General features: G+C 45.0%; 1 pseudogene; it reads left to right on the plus strand.

Annotated features, from left to right (window-relative positions):
- Positions 1 to 12,039: 12,039 nt before the first annotated feature.
- LOC123394181 overlaps positions 12,040 to 20,949 on the plus strand; it is a 48,420-nt pseudogene continuing 39,510 nt past the window's right edge.

The raw sequence follows: 20,949 nt of genomic DNA on the forward strand, positions 1-20,949 counted from the left end.
GTCATTGGGAATGGTCTCATGTGGACATGCAGATTTCTCTTGTTCTGAATCCTTTCCGGAGTTCCAACTCGCTGGGTTTCCTTCTGTGTGGCAGGTGGAGTCCTCTTGGATTGCTCAGGTCTCTGCAGTCCCTAAATCTTGGGAGACAGGTCCCTGAGAACAGAAGACTCAAAGCTACGGCTATTGTTATGTGTAGGTCCTAGAGGCATGGCAGAGATCTGCAGGTCTTGTTGCTTCTGGGGGCTGAGTTGAGGCCCTGGGTCAGGGGAGAGTCAGGCTGCTGTTGTGAATGGGGACCCCTGAGTGTGGGGTGTATTCCAGTGGGAATGCAGATTGGTCCTCCTCTGCAACCTTTCTGGAGTTCCAAATGGCAGGGATTCCTTCTGGGAGGCTAGCGGAGTCCTCTGGTATTGCTCAGGTATCCCCAATGTGTAAGGCGTGGGTGCCAGGGCTCTGGTGACAAACACTCAAAGCCCAATTTAAGGTTATGTTTAGGGCCTAAGGGCATGAAATGCCTGATCTGCTGGCACCGAGTCCAGCTTCCTTTGGAGCTGAGTTGAGGGCATGGTCAGGCTGAGTGTCAGACTCTGTGGTTTGTAGCAGCAGGCCTCTGAAGGGGGGGGGGGGTTGGTTCAGGTAGACATGCAGAGTTCTCCTGCTCTGAATCCTCTCGGGAGTTGCAAATGCCATGATTTCTTTGTGGGTCCCTGGTGAGGCCCTTGGTATTTTTCAGATATCCCTGATGTCTGATGGCCTAGTGTGTAGAGCTGGGCTGCAAGGCCTCTGGGGACAGAATTCTCAATATCTCACCAAGGGTTTGGGTAGGACCAAAGCGCATGGCAAACCTTATCAGCCACAGCTAAGGCAAACTCCTGGGGGCTGAGTTGAGGGCTTGGGTCAGGGTGTGTGTCATGCTCTTGGTTTGAGTTTCTTTTTGGGTGGCAAGTGGAGTTCTCTGGGTTTGCAGAGGTTGTCCACAGTGTGTAGGGCTTGGGAGCCAGGCTTCTGGGGATGGAAGACTCAAAGCTAAACCCATCATTTGGTGCAGGACCTGGGGGCATAGCAGACCCAATCTGCAGTCTTTGAAGTGAGCTTCCCAGGATGCTGAGTTGAGGGCCTGTGTCAGCGTGAGTGTCAGACTCTGAGTTCATGTCCAGAAGACCACAGAAATTGGGGGTTACCCCTGTTGGCATGCAGATTTCTCCTACTCTGAAGCCTTTCCAAAGTTTGACATGGCACAGTTTTCTTCTGGGTGACATGCAGAGTCCTCTGGTATTGCTCAGCTGTCCCCAGTCTCTGGGGCTTTGGAGGCTGGCTCTTTGGGAGACAGACCTCTAAGGAACACAACTTAGGGTTAGCATTCAGGTCTAGTGGCATGGCAGGCTTGGTCTGGCAATGATGTGGCAAACTTCACAGGGGTCTCCTATGAGTGTGTGCTTTAGTGTTAATTTCAGGTTCTGGGTTTGTTTCCAAGGGTGCACTAAATTTGGTCATATCCTCTGATGGGCACAGAGATTTCTACTGACTGTATCCATTCTGGAGTTCCAAATGGTTGCCAGCTGGAGGAAACTGTGCCATTTCAAACTCCAGAAAGGACTCAGAGTAGGAGAAATCTGCATGCCCATATGAGGCCATCCAAATTTCAGTGGCCAGCTGGACGTAATCCCAGATTCTGAAACTCACCCTGACCCACCCTCTGAACTTAGCTCTCTGAAAACATCAAAACACCACTAGGAGATGCCATCTGCCATGCCCCTAGGCCCTAACCATAACCATATTTGGCACCTGAGAAGCCCATCACCGTGATGTGGAACAAATGGAAGGAACTGGGGCATTGTCAGAGGACTCAGAAGGAAACAATGCCATTCAGATCTCCAGAAAGGATTAATGGCAGGAGAAATCTTCATGCCACCTGACACCGCCCCCCCCATTCAGTATGCCCTAGTAGAAACCTGGAGTCTGAAACTCACTCTGGCCCTGACTTCATTTCAGTCGCCCCAGGAAATTCTCCATTGTACCTTAAGCTTGGTCCTGCCATGCCCCAGGACCTAACCCTAACCCCATATTGGGTTCTGAGGGGTCCAACCCCAAAAGCCTGTATCCAAAGACCCAGGGTTTGGGGACCTTGAGCAACACCAGAGGACTTAGCCTGCCACCAAGAAAGAAACTGTGGTCTTTGGAACTATGGAAAGGATTCCAAGTAGGAGAAATGTGGAAATCCCCCTGAGGCCACCCCAACATTCAGCAGCCCCATGGACAACAATGCAGAGCCTGACACTCATTCTTAAGCAAGCCATCAAATCTTCCCTCTAGAAAGGTCAAATCAAAGCTGGCAGATTAGGCTAGCCATACCCTAGTCCCTAACTCATACCCTAGGTTGAGTTCTGAGGCCTCCATCCCCAAGAGCCTGGATCCAAAGATCCAAAGATTGGAGACACTTGAGGAATACCAGTGGCCTCAGCCTGCCATCCACAAGGAAACCATTCGATCTGGAACTCTTGAAAGCATTCTGAATAATAGAAATCTGCATGCCCACATCTGGTAACGCTGACATTCAGGGGGCACCTGGACACAAACCTGGAGCTTGACACCCAACCTGAGCTAGACCCTCAACTCAGCCTCCCATCAAGATGCAATGAGCACTGGCAGTCCACACCTGTCATGCCACTAGGCTATAATCCTGACTGGACTGTAGGTTCAGTTCTGAGGCTTCTGTCCCCAGAGGCCTGGGACATAAGCTGTCTAGACTGAGGAGACCAGAGCAATCCTAGAGGGCTCAGAATGCCCCCCAGAAAGAAACAGTGCCATTTGGAAGTACAGAAAGAATGAACAGCAAATTCTGTTCTGAATCTGCAGAACCCACCGTGAATCTGCACGCCTACCTGAGGCCACGCCCATACAAGTAGACCCCTGGGCAACAACCCAGAGCCAGATACTGACCCTGACCCATGCCCTTGTCTCAGCCACCTGGGAGGTTCTCCAAAGCACTTTCAGATCAGTCCTGCCATTCCCCTAGGCCTTAAGCCTCACCCCAGTTTGGGTACAGGGAGGTCCATCCCCAAGGGCCTGGCTACAGAACCCAAGGTACTAGGAGTACCTGAGCAAGACCAGATGGCTGAGCCTGCCACCCGGAGGCAAACCGTGCCATTTGGAACTCTCGGAAGGATTCAGTGGAGGAGAAAATTGCATGCTCAACTCTAGCCACCGCACATTCAGCGGGCCACTGAACACAAATCAGAACCTGACACTCCCCCTGAACCATGCCCTCAAAGCAGCCCCCCATAAAGATGGACAGACCTACTAGGCCCCTAGGCCCTTACCCTAACCCTGGGTTCTGTTCTGAGGTTTCTGTCCTGAGAGGCCCACATTCAGCAGTCCCCGGGACACAGACCTGGAACCTGACACTGACACTGACCCTGAACCATGCTCTCAAGTCAGGCCCCTGTAAGCCTTGCCACAGTGCTTTAAGATCAGTGCAGCCATGACCATAGCCACTAACCCTAATCCTAGGTTCCCCTCCTCTATTTTCTGCATGTGCCATTGTCTCTTAGCCAGTAAAGAGATTACCTATAGGTATTTTAGAGCCCCATTCAGGGTTAAAAGATGACCTGTTTATAGAGGGTGTCATCTCTCTTTCATGATGCTGGTTTTTCCTCAGAGGTAAGTGAGTGCTGGTTATTAACAAACCTGACTTGAGAGTCGCTGGTAACTTGAGATCTTAGTCTCCACACCACGGAGGGTGGGGTAGGATGCGCTCAAGCCTGAAGGTGGACCAGTCCCAGGCTACTGCCTGGCTCCAAGTGAGACATGAAGCCTTGGAGTTCTCTTTCCCCATCTTTATGTCATGGCGATGATAGGGTGATTGGATGTGTCAAAGAATTTGGCATTTTTAATGTCTCTTCATAACTGAGAAGTAATCCGGCATATATTACAGGAATGTCAAATAAAAATGTACAACATATTAGACATTACTTTTATAAAGAGAAACTGCTAGGCAAAAAAGATACTTTGTGCTGTCAAATATATAAAGAATTGATTTTTTTAAATCATCTTGTAGATACAAATGTAGGCTTCAGATGACCTCAGAGAATATTCTTTTCTAGTTCGCAACTGATACTTAAACTAGCAACAGAAGGATCATGTATCTTTCCTCAAAGTTTTTGTAACAACAACCCTTCCAATAAAAATCTCTGAATGCTGATAAATGAATTATTAGTTTTGATCCTACCATGTTATTGATCGTGAATCTTTGAAGCCACATAAAATTCAAATATGCTTTGGGTGCTTGGGTGAGTCAGTTGGTTACGTATCTGATTTTTTGAAAATATTTTATTTATTTATTTGACAGAGAGAGAGAGAGAGAGAGAGAGAGCAGCAGGGGGAGCAGGAAAGGGAGAGGGAGAAGCAGACTCCCCCACCCTCATGCTGAGCAGGGAGCCTGATGTGGTGTTCAATCCCAGAACCCTGAAATCATGACCTGAGCTGAAGGCAGCCACTTGACTGACTGAGCCACCCAGGGGCCCTTAGTCTCACCAAGATTTTAAAAACGTAGTATTTTCCTTTTTAGGAATTCCATTTTGTCTTGCCATAAAGAGGAAATTCTATTAAAACAGACAAAATACATGATACAGAGTTTCTAGACACCATGCCAAAGTGACACAGACTATAGCCCCTGAGAGAAGGAACACTCAGGAGTGGCTCCTAAAATTGCCTAGCGCTCTGCCTAGGGACGATTTCCTAACTTCAGGGCAGGCACCTAGAACATAGCATGGTAGCCCCACTATGATGGAGAAATAAAACACTTGCAAGTGGAGTGACTGAGGTGGCTGAATTCAGCCCTCCACCCAGTGCTGGGCATCCCCCTGCCATATGCCACAGCCTTCTCTGGCCCGAGATCTGAGATAGGCTGCTTTTTGCCAACTAAAAACTAGAAAGTCTGTCTTTTTGTTTTTTGGTTTGGAAGATATGAGTTTTAGGCAAGGAGAGCTGGGAAGAGTCCTACTCTATGGGAAGCCAAGTCCTTGTTGGCACCATGTGGTGGTTCTCAATTGAATAGTTACCAGCAGGCCAAATGCCAAAAAGACATTTTACTTATTTATTTTTTTTAAAGATTTTATTTATTTATTCGACAGAGATCACAAGTAGGCAGAGAGGCAGGCAGAGAGAGAGGAGGAAGCGGGCTTCCTGCTGAGCAGAGAGCCTGATGTGGGGCTGGATGCAGGGCTTGACCTGGGATCATGACCTGAGCCAAAGGCAGAGGCTTTAACCCATGGGGCCACCCAGGCGCCCCCCCCCAAAAGATATTTTACAATGTGGGCCTTAAGCGGACATTTGGACTTTTTTTGAAAACTGTGATGCTGAGGAGATCCTGGCCAGGCTGAGGATACTGGATCTCATTGTGCTCCTAGCCCTTTGACCTTTCCCTGAAGCCCCTCAATAAAACGGTTTGATCCTGCCCCCTTCAGAATAGAACACTGGCGCCAATTGCATCCTGAGAGGTTCTGTGCTATACATAAAAGCACCATCTTACCCTCTGTTTCTGTGATCTTGGTCTGTCCATAATTCCCGATTTCTGGAACTATAGGATTTGAGGTCTTCACGGCAGCCACATCCAGTACCCAAGTGCCCTGATTTCTCCTCTCTCATCTGGTATGACTGTCTCCACTTATAAAAGATGGGATCCCAGAGTTTTTTAAAAAAATATTTTATGGGGTGCCTGGGTGGCTCAGTGGGTTAAAGCCTCTGCCTTTGGCTCAGATCACGATCTCAGGGTCCTGTGATTGAGCCCCACATCCGGCTCTCTGCTCAGCAGGGGGCCTGCTTCCTCCTCTCTCTGTCTACTTGAGATCTCTGCCTATAAAATAAATACATAAAATATTTTTTTAAAAATATATTATTTATTTATTTGAGGGATAGATAGAGAGAGAGAGAATGAGCAGACTACCAAGCGGGGGTAGAGGCAGAGGGAGAGGGAACAGGCTCCCCACTGAGCTGCAAACCCCATAGTTTTGGGGGCTTGATCCCAGGACCCTGGGGTCATGACCTGCGTTGAAGGCAGACGCTTAAGGACTGACCTGGGCACCCCGTCCGGAAGTCTTTTCACCAAGGCAGAGTTCACTGCTGAGGACGACCTGTGCTTCCTTTCACCTGGAGCAGAGGTGCTGGGATGCCTGGTCTTGAGAAGGATGAGACTGTTGTCCCCGAGTGGTCCAGGGAAGATGGGGCCACCATTAGTTCCAGCCCCATCTTTTACTAGCATCTATACCAACCACAGAGTGGGGAGGAGGGAGGCGGAGGTCTGACATCAGTAAGCTTGAAGAACAATCTTCTCCTGGGGGACCCACCAACCTGACATAATGACACTTTACTGAGAAATGTCAGGTTCCCCACTGAGTGCAGAGATCATGCATGACCTGAGATGAAATCAAGAGTTGGAGTGCGCTCTCTCTCTCTCTCTAAGATTTCACTTATTTATCTGACACAGAGAGACAGAAAGAGAGTGCAAGCAGGGGGATCAGGGACTATAGGGACAGGGAGAATCAGGCTTCCCTCTGAGCAAGGAGCCTGTCATGAGTCTCAATCCCAGGGCCCAGGATCAGGACCTGAGCCGAAGGCAAGTGCTTAACTGACTGAGCCACCCAGGCACCCTGAGAGTTGGGTCTTAACTGACTGCACCAACCAGGTGTCCCAAGGAGGCTTTATTTAGAGGTCATGGAATTGAGGACAAACCAGCAAAAGGACTGAGAGGAAAGAAAAACTAAGGTATAGGAGCAAGACCAGGGAAGTCATGTGAAGAAAGTGTTTCAAGGAGAAGGTGCTCAGCAGTGTGAAATGCTGCTTTAGGTCAGATCAATGAGTCCTGAGAACTGGCGTTGGTTATAGCAATAAAGACGTCAGTGGGGAGCTTCCCCAAGAGCAGTTTTGGTGTGGCAGTGGGGGCAAACATTTAATTTAAGGGGGTTAATGAGAGAACAAGAGGAGCAGAACTGAACACAGCAAATATAGATCACTAGTTTAAGGAGGGTTCTGTAAAAAAGAAAGAAATGGCAGAAATAGGGTCAAGAAGTGTTTTTAAAAGGTGGGAGTTCTTTCAACATGTTTTTAATACTGATGGAATCCATCAGCACAGTGGGAAATCTATCACGCAGAACACAATGAGAGAATTGTTAGAGAAATGCCTTTTGGTTGGCAAAGGGAGCAGAGCTGAGTGTAAGGATGGAGGCAGGGGAGAAAAGGCAGATGCAGGTCAGTGGGTAGGTGAGGGAGTGGGAGACATGGCTATCCTTTGGTTTCTATATGCTTTTTGGAAATGAAATACAATTTCTGGTTAATGTACTTCTTTTTTAAATACAAAGATAGCCATGGCAGAGGTACTGACCCTGGGATGAAAAGAGTATCTTTATAATCTGAAAAGTCTGCACATTGCTAATGAGGTCACCATGAACAGTGAGACAATGGTGTACTAATATTCCAAGACAGCCCAGTGGCTTTTCTCCTAAATAATTCTTTCTGACACTGTTATACGGACATTTTAAAGTGTTTTTCTTAACAACTCTATTAAAATAACCCCACAATAATTAGTTCTTTTTATTTAAAGTCAGCCAGTCATTAGTTTAGATCTATGAGTCAGAAAGTTTTTCTTGCTATCTCTTTTTTCTCAAAGTGTGTTACATTCCTGTGTCTTGGGCATTAGTATGTGTAGTCTAGTCTATTTCAAAAGTTGGTAATATATGGTTATTGATTGCTCCAGTCATTCAGTTTGCAATCTATAGCTACTTTCCAGTTCAAGCTATTAATGTGGGAACACGGGATAATGGGCCATTTGCTGAGTTGCAGATACTGATGCTCATACTGCAAATGGGAAAGGATAATTCTAAAATGTTTAAACAATGTTAGGAAAAGGCTTTTTGTTTGATCATTGGATGAAAAAAAAAGTTCCAAATAGAGTATTTTAAGTGGAATCACTGAAAGTCAGGATTGAAAAACTCTAAAAAATCACCTGGTCTCATCATTCATTTGATGCTTATGCTCCCTTATAAGCACCTCCCACCCCCTGCCTGCTGAGTGGCGGCTTGTCCTTAGCTCCAGCACCAGGAAAGTGACTAATTTATTCCTCTACGTTATAGAAATTCATCAACAAAAACACATTAGTAGCTTTCTATTCAAAATTATTTTTTGGAACAATCAAGAGATTTTCCACTTGTTACTCAAAAAACATAAATCAGAATTATGCTTTTTTATGTAGATACAAAATGGGATGTGCAGCTGGCATACATATCTTGTGGAGTAGGGGGAGGTGCAGAGAATCCTCAGCTAATCCTGGTAAGAAGTGCTAGTCCTTTCATAGGTGAGTGTACACAAGGGTATACGGAGTCTGAGCTGTAGGGTGCTATCCCAAAGGAAGGCTATCTTCATTTTCTTTCTTTCTTTCTTTTTCTTTCTTTCTTTCTTTCTTTCTTTTTTTAAAGATTTTACTTGTTTTTTTGACGAGAGAGGGAGAGAGAAAGAGTGTGTGTGTGTGTGTGTGTGTGTGTGTGCACAAGCAGGGGGAGGGACAGGCAGTGGTAGAGAGAGAAGCAGACTCCCCACCAAGTAGGAACTAACCCCATGCAGGACACCATCCTGGGACTCTGGGATCGTACCTAAGCTGAAGGAAGATGCTTAACCGAATGAGCCACCCAGGTGCCCTATACCTTCAATTTATTCCATAACCTTGACAGTGGTATAGACACATCTCTTGTCTCTGCCTTAGTACAAGATATCCGTATTTCTACATTCGAAATCCCACCCTCTTGTGTCATAATTGTGGTCAGAAGATTGAAGTGATGATCATTAACATTTAGTAAGATAACTGGACACCACTACACATCTTTATTTTTCCTTGAAATCACCATGTAGAGTGAAGAGAAACCTTATTTCAGTTTAGTTGAATTTGATGTTTTGCTTTGTTTTATTCTACATGGTTAGAATTAATTCCAACTGATACAGATTTTTCCATTTATGACATGAACCTCAGGGCAGGAAAGTTGATGAAAAAATGATTTCCCTGAGGAGAGAGACACAAATCGAGCACAAGATTTTTGAGGCAATGAAACTATTCCATCTAATAGGACAAGGGTGGATCCTTGTTATTACACATTTGTCAAAACTCATCAGAAGTATAACACACAAAAAACAAACTCTAATATCAACTATGGGCTTTGGGTGTTAATGATGTATCAATGTTGGTTCACTGATTATAAAAAATACACCATTCTAGTGGGGGATGTTGATTAATCGGGAGGCCGTGCAGGTTGATGGGAGGGGTGTAGGGGAACGGTATTTTCCACTCCATTGTGTTGTGAACCTAAAACTACTCTATTAAAAAATAATTCTGCAAACCTTTCAGATATAAACATAGGTTTTTGAAGAACTAGAACCTCTCATTTCCAAAGTGTTCTCTTGTCATTAAAAACCTTAGAGCCATTCTTGATAAACTAGTAAATTTCTATACATGGCAATTAAAATAGTACAATGAAGGCATTTGAAAAGAGGAATTCTTTGATAAATAATTTTGTACAGCGAAAAATCACGCTAATTTAGTGGTATGATAAGCCCAGGAATGTCTGGGAAAAAGCACCACAGACTAGGAGCATGATATTTTAAGACATTTTAAAAACAGAACCTGAAAATTGGGGAAAAGATTGTCTCAAGTAATTGTAAAGTTATCTTTAAAATAACTGAATATTTTCTCTGTGTTTTCTGACTTTTTTACAACCCAGTGACAATTGCAGCCTAGTAAAAATTGGTAGTATATTCTAAGAAATTGTAATTGATTTCATTTTTAAAAGATTTATTTGTTTATTGGGGGGCGGCAGAGGGAGAGGGAGAGAGAACCCCAAGCAGACTCCATGCTGAGCACAGAGTGTAATTGGAGGCTCCATTCCAGGACCCTGAGATCATGACCTGAGCTGAAATCAAGAGTCAGATGCTTAACTGAGCCACCCAGGTATCCCTGTTGATTTTATTACATAGCAATATAGTGAATCCTTGGGATCATGGAAGAAAGAAGAGGCATAAATGACCCATTTCATTCTTGGGGGACTAGAAGAGTACCAAGGATGTCATATAATGTGGTGGGTCATCCTGCTTCTGTGGGGGACTGTGGATAGTCACAGACAATGAGAATCCCACTGGGATTCCAACCCTAAGAGGAATCACGTAAAAGGCACTTATAGTGCCTTGAGGAGTATATGCTATGTGCCTTTTTTTTTTTTTTTCAGAGAAGAGCATGAGGTTTTATGTAAGATTCTAAATGCAAGATGCACATCCTGCTCAAGTAGAAGGAGAAGATCCTTAAAGTCAGTATCTATGAGAGATCGTCAGAAGTTCCTAAACAGGAGAAAGAAAATAACACAAAATGGAAGCCAGGAAGTATGTGATTCTGTTAAGGCCAAATGGAATCCAAATCTGAATCAAGATGTTGGCCAGTGAGAGAAGTTAAGGCACAGGAGGTAGGGAGCCTACACAATAGAAACAAGACTCTAGGGCTGGAGGGAATGGGGAAGAGGAGACGTAGGGCAGCAGTCTGGGGGCAAGCGTGAATGTGAGCCTCGGAAAACAAGCAGTAGCACTGAGCAAGGACGAGGCGACTGGCTGGACTCAATATACATATGAGACTGAACTTGAGAAAAAAACAACTGGATCTGGAAAAAAATGAAAATGAAACTTAAAAAAATGAAACTAAACTTTTTTCCCCCTAACTTTTTTTTTTTAAACCAGAACAAAAAATTCCCAGGATTTTTTAAATAACATAATCCCACAATCCCATAATCCCATAATCCCCGGTGTATTGCTAGTTCTCTAGCAATAAAATCGAATGTGGTGCAGAGATGAGGAATCCTGAAAAAAAAAAAAAACGCATTGGATTGTACAAGAGAAAAGCTTTAGCAGAATGGGGAGAGATCATATTTATGTAAGAGACAAAAGGAAATGGGAGGATAAAAAATAGAGGTTTGGCAAAGAAAAGAGGAAGTGTGAAAAAGTAGCTGGAAGAGTCCAACAAAAATTCCAAGCTGCTGAAGAGGAAGAGGACTGACGTGGCTCGGAAGGGCCCTGCACCTGGTTGAATGCTCTGTTGTCCCTGGTTGAAATTCTTACCATCTTTTAAACCAGGACCCTGAATTTTCATTTTGCACAGGCCCCTCAAATAATGAAAGTGCTCAGAAAGGTGTAACACACTATGTATTGTCTGATCAATGTCCCCCAAAACTATGTACGCCCTAATTCCCCAAAACTGTGAGTTTGTTACCCTATATGGCAAAAAGGACTTTGCAGATGTGATTAAGAACTTTGGGGTTTGGTGCCCACCTACCTACCCAATAAACAAACTCTGTCTCCTGAAAAAAAAAAAAAAAAAAAAAAAAAAAAAAAAAAGAAATGTGAGGTGGGTAGATTATCCTGGATTATCTGAGTGGATCCTGTGTAATCACAGGGGTCTTTATGAGCGGGAGGCAGTAGAGTCAGGGTCAGCAAGAGAAAGAATGTAACAATGGAAGCCTAGGGAGTGAAGATGTGACAGTGTGGTGTACAGTTATGAGCTGTAAGGAAAGCAGGTGGCTTCTAGAAGCTGGGAAAAGCAAGGAAACATAGTGTCCCCTAAAGCCTTTAGAGATGCAGCCCTGCTGATCTAATTCAGACTTCTGATTTGCAAAACTCTAAGGTGATAAATGTCTTGTTTACACCACTAAATGTGTGGTCCTTACCAAAGTACCGCGTACGTGTGAGCCGGTGTATTGCTAGTTCTCTAGAAATCAAGGCTATTAAGAAAAGGAATAGCAGCTGTCCTTGAACTTCTTTTGTGTTGGCGTCATCCTAAGCCCTTTAGGTAGGGTCTAATGCAATCCTAAAACAGGGTTTGGGTCGGTCATTATTCAAGGACCAACAGACTGAGGCTCGCGGAGGTTAAGGAACCTCCTTCCCTCTGAAGCCCCTTGAGAAACTGGGATGTTTCCGAGGCGGGGGAGGAGCCAGGCCGCAGCCCTCCCAGGTCTTTCGAGCGCTCGTCTGCATTGGACCGAGGAGGGGCCGCGTCCACGCCTGCGGGCCGTGAAGTCGAAGAGGAACCGGGTCGCCTCGCCAAGTGTCAGGTGTTTGGCGGGGCCCCACCGGGCGCCGCACTCGAAGGCCCCGCGGGCCGCGTCCCGAAGTCCCCCGGCTGTGCGGCGTCGGGGACCGGCCACCCAGGCCTGACCCCGGCCGGGATTCCGGGAGCCACCACCGGGGAGGGGAGGCGGCGCGGAGGCCCGCGGAAGGGAGCGGAGCCCCTCCCGCAGCGCCTCCTGTTTTGGATGCTCGCGTGGTTCTGCCCCATTGGCCGCTGTGGGGGAAGCTGAGTTGCCGCCGCCGCCACCGCGGCCGCTTCCGGGCCTCCCCCGCCTCTGGCCCTGGCCCCCCGCAGGAGTCGGGCCTGCGGCCGCTCAAGGACCACAACTCCCTCAAGGCCCTGCGCTCGGAGTGGGCGTGGCCGGGGCGAAGGGGAAGCCCGGGGCGGGGCAGCCTGGGAGATGAAGTGGGGGCGCCTGGCTCTCCCGCCTCACTTGCACCTGGTGGGAGCAGGGGAGGGCGTCCCCCGCATCCGCAAAGTGCGGACCTCTGACCCTGGAGTCTCACAGCCGCTGGGAGCCGTCCCCTTGGGTCGTCGCTCGGACCGCCCGCCGTTCCCCGGCCCCGAGGGGCCTGGCAGGTCGCGCTGTGGGGAGAGGTCAGCATGAGCCGGGGGCCACGGCTGGCCGGTGCCGGGCGGGGGGCGGCCGCAGTGCCGCTGCTGGTCACCCTGGGCCTCCTCCCGCGCGTCGTCGAGGCCCAGGTGAGCTGAGGGCCGGCGGGGCGGGGACGAGGGGCCGGACGCGGGCGCTGAGGGCGAGCGGGCCGCGGCGGGGGTGCGGGCAGGGCCAGGCTGGACCCGCAGGGGCTTTGGAGACCACGCGGGCTGGGGGCGGTGACCCGAACCGCCGCGTCCCGGGGCGCCTGCGAGATGCGCGCGGTGAGTGTGGGGAGGCGACTCTCGTGGAGGCGGCGGCAGGATGAGGGCGGCGGTGACGGTTCCCGGAGGCGTTTCCGCTTTTCCTTCTGGAGTGTGGGGCGGCGTGTGCGGGAGCCCGGGCAGGAGTGGGGACGCCGTCCGCTGTGTGGGGAGGGACGCGCGGACGGGGAAGCCAGCCCCTCACCGGGGGCTCCCCCGCGTCCCTCAGGAGTGCCGCGGGCGGGGAGGGACGCCAGACCCCGAGTCCTGGAGCTCTTGGGCTGGAGAGCCCCCTCTGCGCCCCGGCTCTGCCGTCCCTTGTTCTTGGGGGAGTTCTCGCCAACTGAGCGGGTCCGCTGGGTCCGGGGATCCCGAGGGGAAAGCTCGCGGACACGGCCAGTCGGTGACGGGTGACTTGGGGAGAGTGGGCCGGCCCGGGGGGCGCCCGGTGACACCTGCAGGACAGAGTGCGCTGGAGGTCGAGGGTGTGGAAAGCCAGAGCCTTTGCCCTGAGAGCCCCGTTCGCTGCTTTCCTGCAGCAGCAGGTGTGGCTGTGCCCGGTTGCCCCTGCTGCGAGGCGGCGGAGCCGCTGGGAGGGCAGGTGTCTCAGTGGCTCCACGGCCAGCGGAGATGCCCATTTGAAGCGGTTGGTGCTCCCGGCTGAGGACGGCTGAAGCCTTGCGTTCAACCGTGTAAACATGCTTTTCTGACTTTGTTCACACACTTTCCTCCTGGCGTTATGGTGTGTGCACTAAATCCCAGAAAGCACGAACATCATATTTGTGTGGGGATTTTTTAAATGAATGATTTGGTAAAAATCTAAGGGGCAGACTTCCGAGTTCGTTATTGGTGAGCGTGTTAAAAATGCAGATTCTCTGGCCCCCTTGCCACCTGTGCTGATTTAGTGGCTCAGGATGGGACCCAGCGATCAGCAAGTTTAAACAGGCCTTGTCTATAAGTAACTGCAACGCAGTTATCCTCTGAACTACTTTGTGAGCCCCGCTTAGGAAACACTGAACTAATGGAAATCTGGAAATCTTCTAAAAAGTAAATTTTCCAAATTGTCTTTAGCAAAATTGTCTTCTAGCGGTGATAGTTTTGGGGTATACATTTAGATATTTTTCTTAAAGGAGACTTTCCTCATTTTTTTCTTTTTAAAGCCTATGTGAATTGTATACTTTGTCATCAATCTGGAAACTTCACTTTAGGTTTTTGTCATCTACTAATTACATGTGTTACTGTTTTATAATTGCACTTTTACTTTTATTATATCCAAATGAATACATATCATTTTATCATGTCCAAATAAATACATATATTTCAAAAATTAAAGATTTGTGGATATTCAAAGGAACATTTTGTGAAACAGTCCTCAAAAGTGGATACATTTGGTTTTTGTTTCCAGTGGTATTTTCTAATACAGTATTGGAGCGTATTATAGATAGTATTTAATCTCCAACGTGTTTCAGTATATATTATCTCATTTTATTGGATCTGTCTCCTAGAAGTGGGTCTGGTTTACTGGTAAAAGCAAATATTCATTTCCTCTGGAAGAATTTATTTTCAACCCAGGCCGTAACGAATTCTTGAAGATACAGTGTCAAGGAGAATAAGCAGCTAATAGGCAAAATCACCAAACACTAGGCACCATGAATAAGGTATTAGAAATATAGACTATGGAAAAAAGACCTGTGATTTCTAGAGCTGAAATTAGAAACTCAATGGGTGAATTAGCTAGCTGATTATGTCCAGCAGAAGAAAGGATTACTGAATCATGCTACCATTTTATGTCTTTTTCTACTTAATCCTCCAACACTTCTCCTTTTCTTATCTTCGAATTTCACTAACAAAATTGGAGTAATCCGTGTAATCCATATGTGTTTACCTATTAGTTTTTGAATCCACAGGTCATGACTTCCAATGGATTATCATAGATGAACTGTAAACTTTTTTTTTCTTTGAACTGTGAACTCTTATCAAAGGTCAATTCCTGCCTCATCTGCATTAGGTCCCATTCCCTCTTTCAAGCACATGGCTCAACAACTCTTCCCTTTCTCTCCTGGATCATTAGTTTTTCCTTCTCTGATGGACTGTTACTGGCATTCTAAAACATGGTGTTAATTCTAGTTTACAGTTCCCTCTTAACCTGCCCAACTCTCCTGGCTCTGCTCCATTTTTCTGTTCTCTATCAAAAAAACTCATCAAAGGAATTATCCTTACTCCTTCCATGCTGGTTCTCCCTTCAACCTACTCCAGCTCCTCGGAAACTGCTCTTGGCAAAGTCCGTAGTGTCTTTCTTGTTAAAGCCAATAGTGAGTTTTTAAACCTTAGCTCTACCTATAGACAGCAGTTTTTTCCCCATGGTTCATTACTTACTCTCCTCGAAATACATCTTTTCTCTGGGCTTCCAGGATGCTGTCCCTTTCTGATTTTGTCTTGTCTTTCTGGCTAGTCTTTCTGGTATCTTTTGCTTGTTTCTCCTCTTTGGGCCCCACCCATGACCCCTAGGATGGGGATAGGGGTGCTAGAGATGGAGCACTGTAAAATCTCTTAAAACAATATTGATGCATTTCCAGGTGGGCGAATAGACCCTTGCTGTGAGGGTGCATTGGAGGCAGAGAAGGTCTGTACTTGCACCTCCTAATACCTTTGCCCTATGCCCCTATCTATTCTATTTGGTACTTCCTGAGTTGTATCCTTTACAGTACACATAAGCATTTCCTTGGTCCTGTGAGCCATTGCAAATTACTGAACCAGAGAAGAGAGTCATGGGAACCCCGGTGTATAGCTGGTCAGTCAGAAGTACAGGTGGCTTGGAACTTGGGCTGATATCTAAGGTGGGGACAGTCTATGTGTCTGAGCCCTTAATTCCATGAGGTCTGCTCTGACTCCAGGTGGCATCAAAACTGATTTGGGCACTCACTTGGTGTTGGAGAGTTGGAGACTTGGTTGGTGTGAGAAAACACCAGGTTCCAGTAAAGCCAAAGTCTTATAATGGTCTCCTATCGGGGCATTTATAGTTTGTTTCCCAATGCCTGGAGTGCTTTTCCCACTCTCCCAAATTGTGTGGCTTGTTCCTTTTCCCTCTTCAAGCATTGCCAAAATTTGACTGAGACCTTTTGTAACTCTCCTTTTCAAAATAGTAGCAACTCAGTCCTGCAATTCCTATTCCCTGGCTTCCCTGTTACTTTATTACCATTTGACAGACTCTGTATGTGGCTCATCCCCCCCCACCCCATTCCTATGAGCGTATAAGCTCATCGAGAGCAGAGATTTTTGTCTTTCTTTCTTTCTTTCTTTTCTTTCTTTCTTTCTTTTTTCTTTCTTTCTTTCTTTCTTCTCTTTTTGAACTCCCAGCAGGTAGAACAACAGTGCAAGGCTTATGTGAGGTAGATTCTCAAATATTTTGAATGAATGAATGAATGAATGAATGGAAAATAAAAGCATGAATTATTCAGAAGGAAGCTCAGATAGATAATGGGTTAGTAAATTTTAAAGAGAGCTTAAGAGATACAGTCTAATATAATATGTCAGGTTGGAGTTCCAGAAGAATGTACCAGAATAGGGAAAAATTATTGATTCCTGCATGTTAACATGAAAAAGGCAACCTAGTAGAAAAATGAAAAACAAGTATTTCACACAAGAAATACACATGTCTTATGGAACATAAAACATTATACTTCATCAGTACAAAAATCAGATACTCTTTCCTGCTTACTATATTGGAAAAAAATTTGAAATATCAAATAATTGTGGTGCCTGTGTGGCTCAGTTGGTTAAGCAGCTGCCTTAAGCTCAGGTCTTGATCCTGTGGTCCTGGGATCAAGCCCCACATCAGGTTCCCTGCTCAGCAGAGAGCCTGCTTCTCCCTATCCCTCTGCCTGCCACTCTGTCTTCTTGTGCTCTCTATCTCTGTCAAATAATAAATAAAATATTTTTTGAAGATTTTATTTATTTTACAGAGATCACAAGTAGGCAGAGAGGCAGAGGGGGGGGGAAGCAGTCTCCCTGCTGAGCAGAGACCCGGAGGGCTGTGGGGCTCAGATCCCAGGACCCTGAGATCATGACCTGAGCCAAAGGCAGAGGCTTATCCCACTGATATTTTTAAAAAAATATCAAATAATGGCAAATATATGATTTAGCAGTAACTTCTATCTGCTGTTGGTAGGATTGTGAAGTGGTATACCTATTTTGGAAATGAGCTATAGTAATTTCACTTGTAAGCATATAAGCTGGAGAAACTCTTATAAATATATAGAGGGAGATAAAGAAAAAGGTATTTGTGTAGCATTGTTCTTTAACTTAATCTGGGAACAACCTAAATATGGATTGCATTAGTTTCCTGTTGCTGCTTTAACAAACTACCACAAATTTAGTGGCTTAAAATAATACAAATTTATGATCATGTAATGCTGTAGGCCAGAAGTCTGAAAATGGGTCTTACAGGGATAAAATAAAGGTATCAACAAAGCTGCATTTCTCCTGGAGGCTCTAGGGGAGAATCATCATTCCTTCCCTTTTCCAGGCTTTTAGAGGCTGCTGTGTTCCTGGCCTGTGTCCTTTTCCATTGTCTTAAAAGCCAGTAATGTAGCACCTTCCAGTCTGACTCTGACACTGTCTTCCTCTTACAAGGATCTTATTATTGAATTTGCTTAAATAATCCAGTATTAACTACCATCTCAAGATCTTAATCACATATGCAGAGTCACTTTTGCCACGTACTGTAACATATTCACTGGCTTCTGGAATTATAGCATGGATATCTTGGGGGCCATTATTAATTCTGCCGACCTTACAGGTCAACAATAGAATAAATACATTGTGATATTTTCATATAATACAACATTTACAACAGGGAAAATGAATGACCATAAAACTCATTATGGTGGGTAGCTGGCAAAATATTAGTAAAAGAAACATGTCATTAACATTAAAGTTCAAAAACAAAAAGAATCATCTATATTGTTTAAGGATATATCATATGTGATGAAATTGCAAGGAAAGGTAATTAACAAAAATAGGTTATTCTACCTCCAGGGGGAGGGATATGGCTATAATTAGAAAGGGACTTAAAAGATAATAGCCATATTCTATTTCTATTATTTTAAGATTATTTATTTTAGAAAGAGAAGGGGTGGAGGGTGGAGAGAGCTGGAGAAGCAGCTTCCCTGCTGAGCAGGGAGCCTGCAGGGACAGCCTGAGGCTTCATCCCAGTACCCTGAGATCATGACCTGAGCTGAAACCAAGAGTCAGATGCTCAGCCAAGAGGCACCCAGGCACCTCTCTATTTCCGTTTTTAAAAATTTGGTGATATACAACCTTTTGTCTTAGTATTTAAGAGTTAGAAATAAGTACATGATAATTTTGTATACCTTACCCCAGCCTCTACCACAATGAAAATATTTTTTAAAAATATGGTGGTTTACTAAAAAGGAACAATTTAAGAAATATTTGTAAGAAAGAGCAGTCACTGGATAAGGTATTTTTAAAACCTAGAACGTTGTCAGTTGGTATTTCTCCCCCCCCCACTCTCCACAATTACTTAGAATTTGAATTTTTACAAATAGTAAGCTAGAGAAATGGAATAAAATTCAATAGTTAGTGACAGGATCTTAGTAACTAGGATAGTAAAGCATCTGGAATTCTAGAGCCAAAATTATTGTGAATGATCCTTTGCTCTTTAAAGATAATATACCCCTGACTCTTTGTGTTGTAGGGAGTTTGGGGACACATTTGCATTCCTAGAGGGAAAACATGAGAAAGAAACAACTGGGAATTTCTGGTTTCCATTTTCTGATCACCTGTGCATAGATTCCTCTTATGGATCATACAAATGATCTTTAACCACCTGGGAACCCCCCCCCTTTTTATAAAAATTTTAATCGAGGTAAGTGCAGGTTCCATGCAGTTGTAAGAAATAATACAAAGAAATGCCACCTACACTGTATCTAGTTTAACCCACTGGTACCATTTGGCAAACATACAGTGCGGTATTATCACCAGGACATTGACACTGACGCACCCGCTGATCTTACTCAGATCCCTCCTAGTCTCCCTTGCATCTGTACATTTTCTGTCCACTTTTACATGTGCACCACCATAGTCAAGATGCCGAACGATTTCATCACCACAAGGATCCTTCCTCTTGCCCTTTTAAAAATGATTTAATTTTTTTTAGAGAGGGATTGGAGAGGGTCAGAGGAGGGAGAGAGAGAATCTCAAGCAGACTGCCCACTGAGCATGTGCCCATTACGAGTCTCAGTCTCATGACCCTGAGATTGTGACCTGAGCTGAAACCAAGAGTCAAAAGCTCAACTGACTGAGCCACTCAGGCACCTCTCTTCTTGCCCTTTTATAACCACTCTCCCTCCTTTCTACCCTTCTCCATGACTCCAGTTCCTCTCCCTACTCCAGTCCTTAAGCCCTGGTAACCAACAAACTTTTCTCCATTTGACAAATGTTGTAGGGGTGCCTCGGTGGCTCAGTGGTTAAGCCTCTGCCTTCGGCTCAGGTCATGATCTCAGGGTAGCTGAAGAATGTTTTATGGAAATTTTGGATTCTGAACTCATTTTGTAAATATCATTTTCGGTTCAGTTAATGTATACTTTGAGTATTAGATAAAGCATGTATTTTTAAGTGTGATTATTTGGGACTAAGTCTAATTTTTACTTTGGAAAAATTATTTTAACTATGCTAAGCCTTAATTTTCTTATGTGTGAAATGAGGATAATAATAACTATTTCATACAATATTTAAAGAATAAATGAGATAACATGTAATGTTCTTAGCACTGTGCCTATCACATAAGTGTTCAATAAATAGCAGTAGAAAAATAAGATGGGGTTACTACAGCAGTATTATTATAGTCTGTGACTTTTAGGTTAGTCTTGGAAGAAATGCTTTAGCATTCCTGCTACATTTGGATTTTATGTATGTTTGGGGAAGGGAGGAACATTCAATATATTTCTCTAGCCACTAATGCTTAGTTCTTCAGAATAGGTATATCTATTTAATCCTTTTGTTGTTCTTCACCTAATTGGCCATATAAAAAGTAAATGATTGTTTTAATGTTATGTATCTTTTTTTAAAGGATTTTATTTGAGAGAGGAAAGGAATGAATGGGTGAGTGGCAGAGGGAGAGGGAAAAACAGGCTCCCTATTGAGCAGGGCTCTTGATCCCAGGACCTTGGGATCTCTACCAGAGCTGAAGGTAGAGGCTTAACCGGCTTAAAACAACTTAATCGACTTAACTAACTGAGCCACCAAGGCACCCCTTTAATGTTACATATCTTAACAAAGACTAGTTACCTCAAATGAATAAAATACCTTTTTATACAATAGTACAGAATTGCTAAGGTTGAAATATCTATAATTTACATATTTTAAATTTTATATGTATATATTCCCCACCCCCAGGTAACCGGAGTCCTGGATGATTGCCTGTGCGACATAGATAGCATCGATAACTTTAACACCTTCAAAATCTTCCCCAAAATAAAAAAAAAATTGCAAGAGTGAGACTACTTCCCTTATTACAAGGTAGAGTTATAATTTTTTATTCCTTTATGAGCAAAATTTTTACATAGCTCTCTACAGATGTGACTTTTATGACCCTTTTGAAAACCCATTTTGACTTCTCAGAATGCTCTGTTTTTTTTTTTTTTTTTTTTTTTAATCACTGGAATATATTAAGTATGTAGTAAACCTGATTGTCTTTTTGAACACTGAGAACCTGAACCCTCTTCCTGTGTTTGGGAAATCCCTGATCTTTCAGTTTTGGGACAGAGACTACTTCCACAGAAGCTGAAAGTGCCACAGACTTACTTATCTGTCAGCTTTCACTGTAATTGAGGCTCTGCCATCTAGACCCCTCCCAGGCTCTGTGTTGTGCTGCTGGGCCCTGTCCTGTGTTAGTGCTTTTCTCAGTGTAAGTACCACAGCAGCAC

This window comes from Mustela putorius, unplaced genomic scaffold (assembly GCF_011764305.1).
Source record: "Mustela putorius furo isolate JIRA1106 unplaced genomic scaffold, ASM1176430v1.1 tig00001657_pilon_pilon_pilon, whole genome shotgun sequence".
NCBI lineage: Eukaryota > Metazoa > Chordata > Mammalia > Carnivora > Mustelidae > Mustela > Mustela putorius.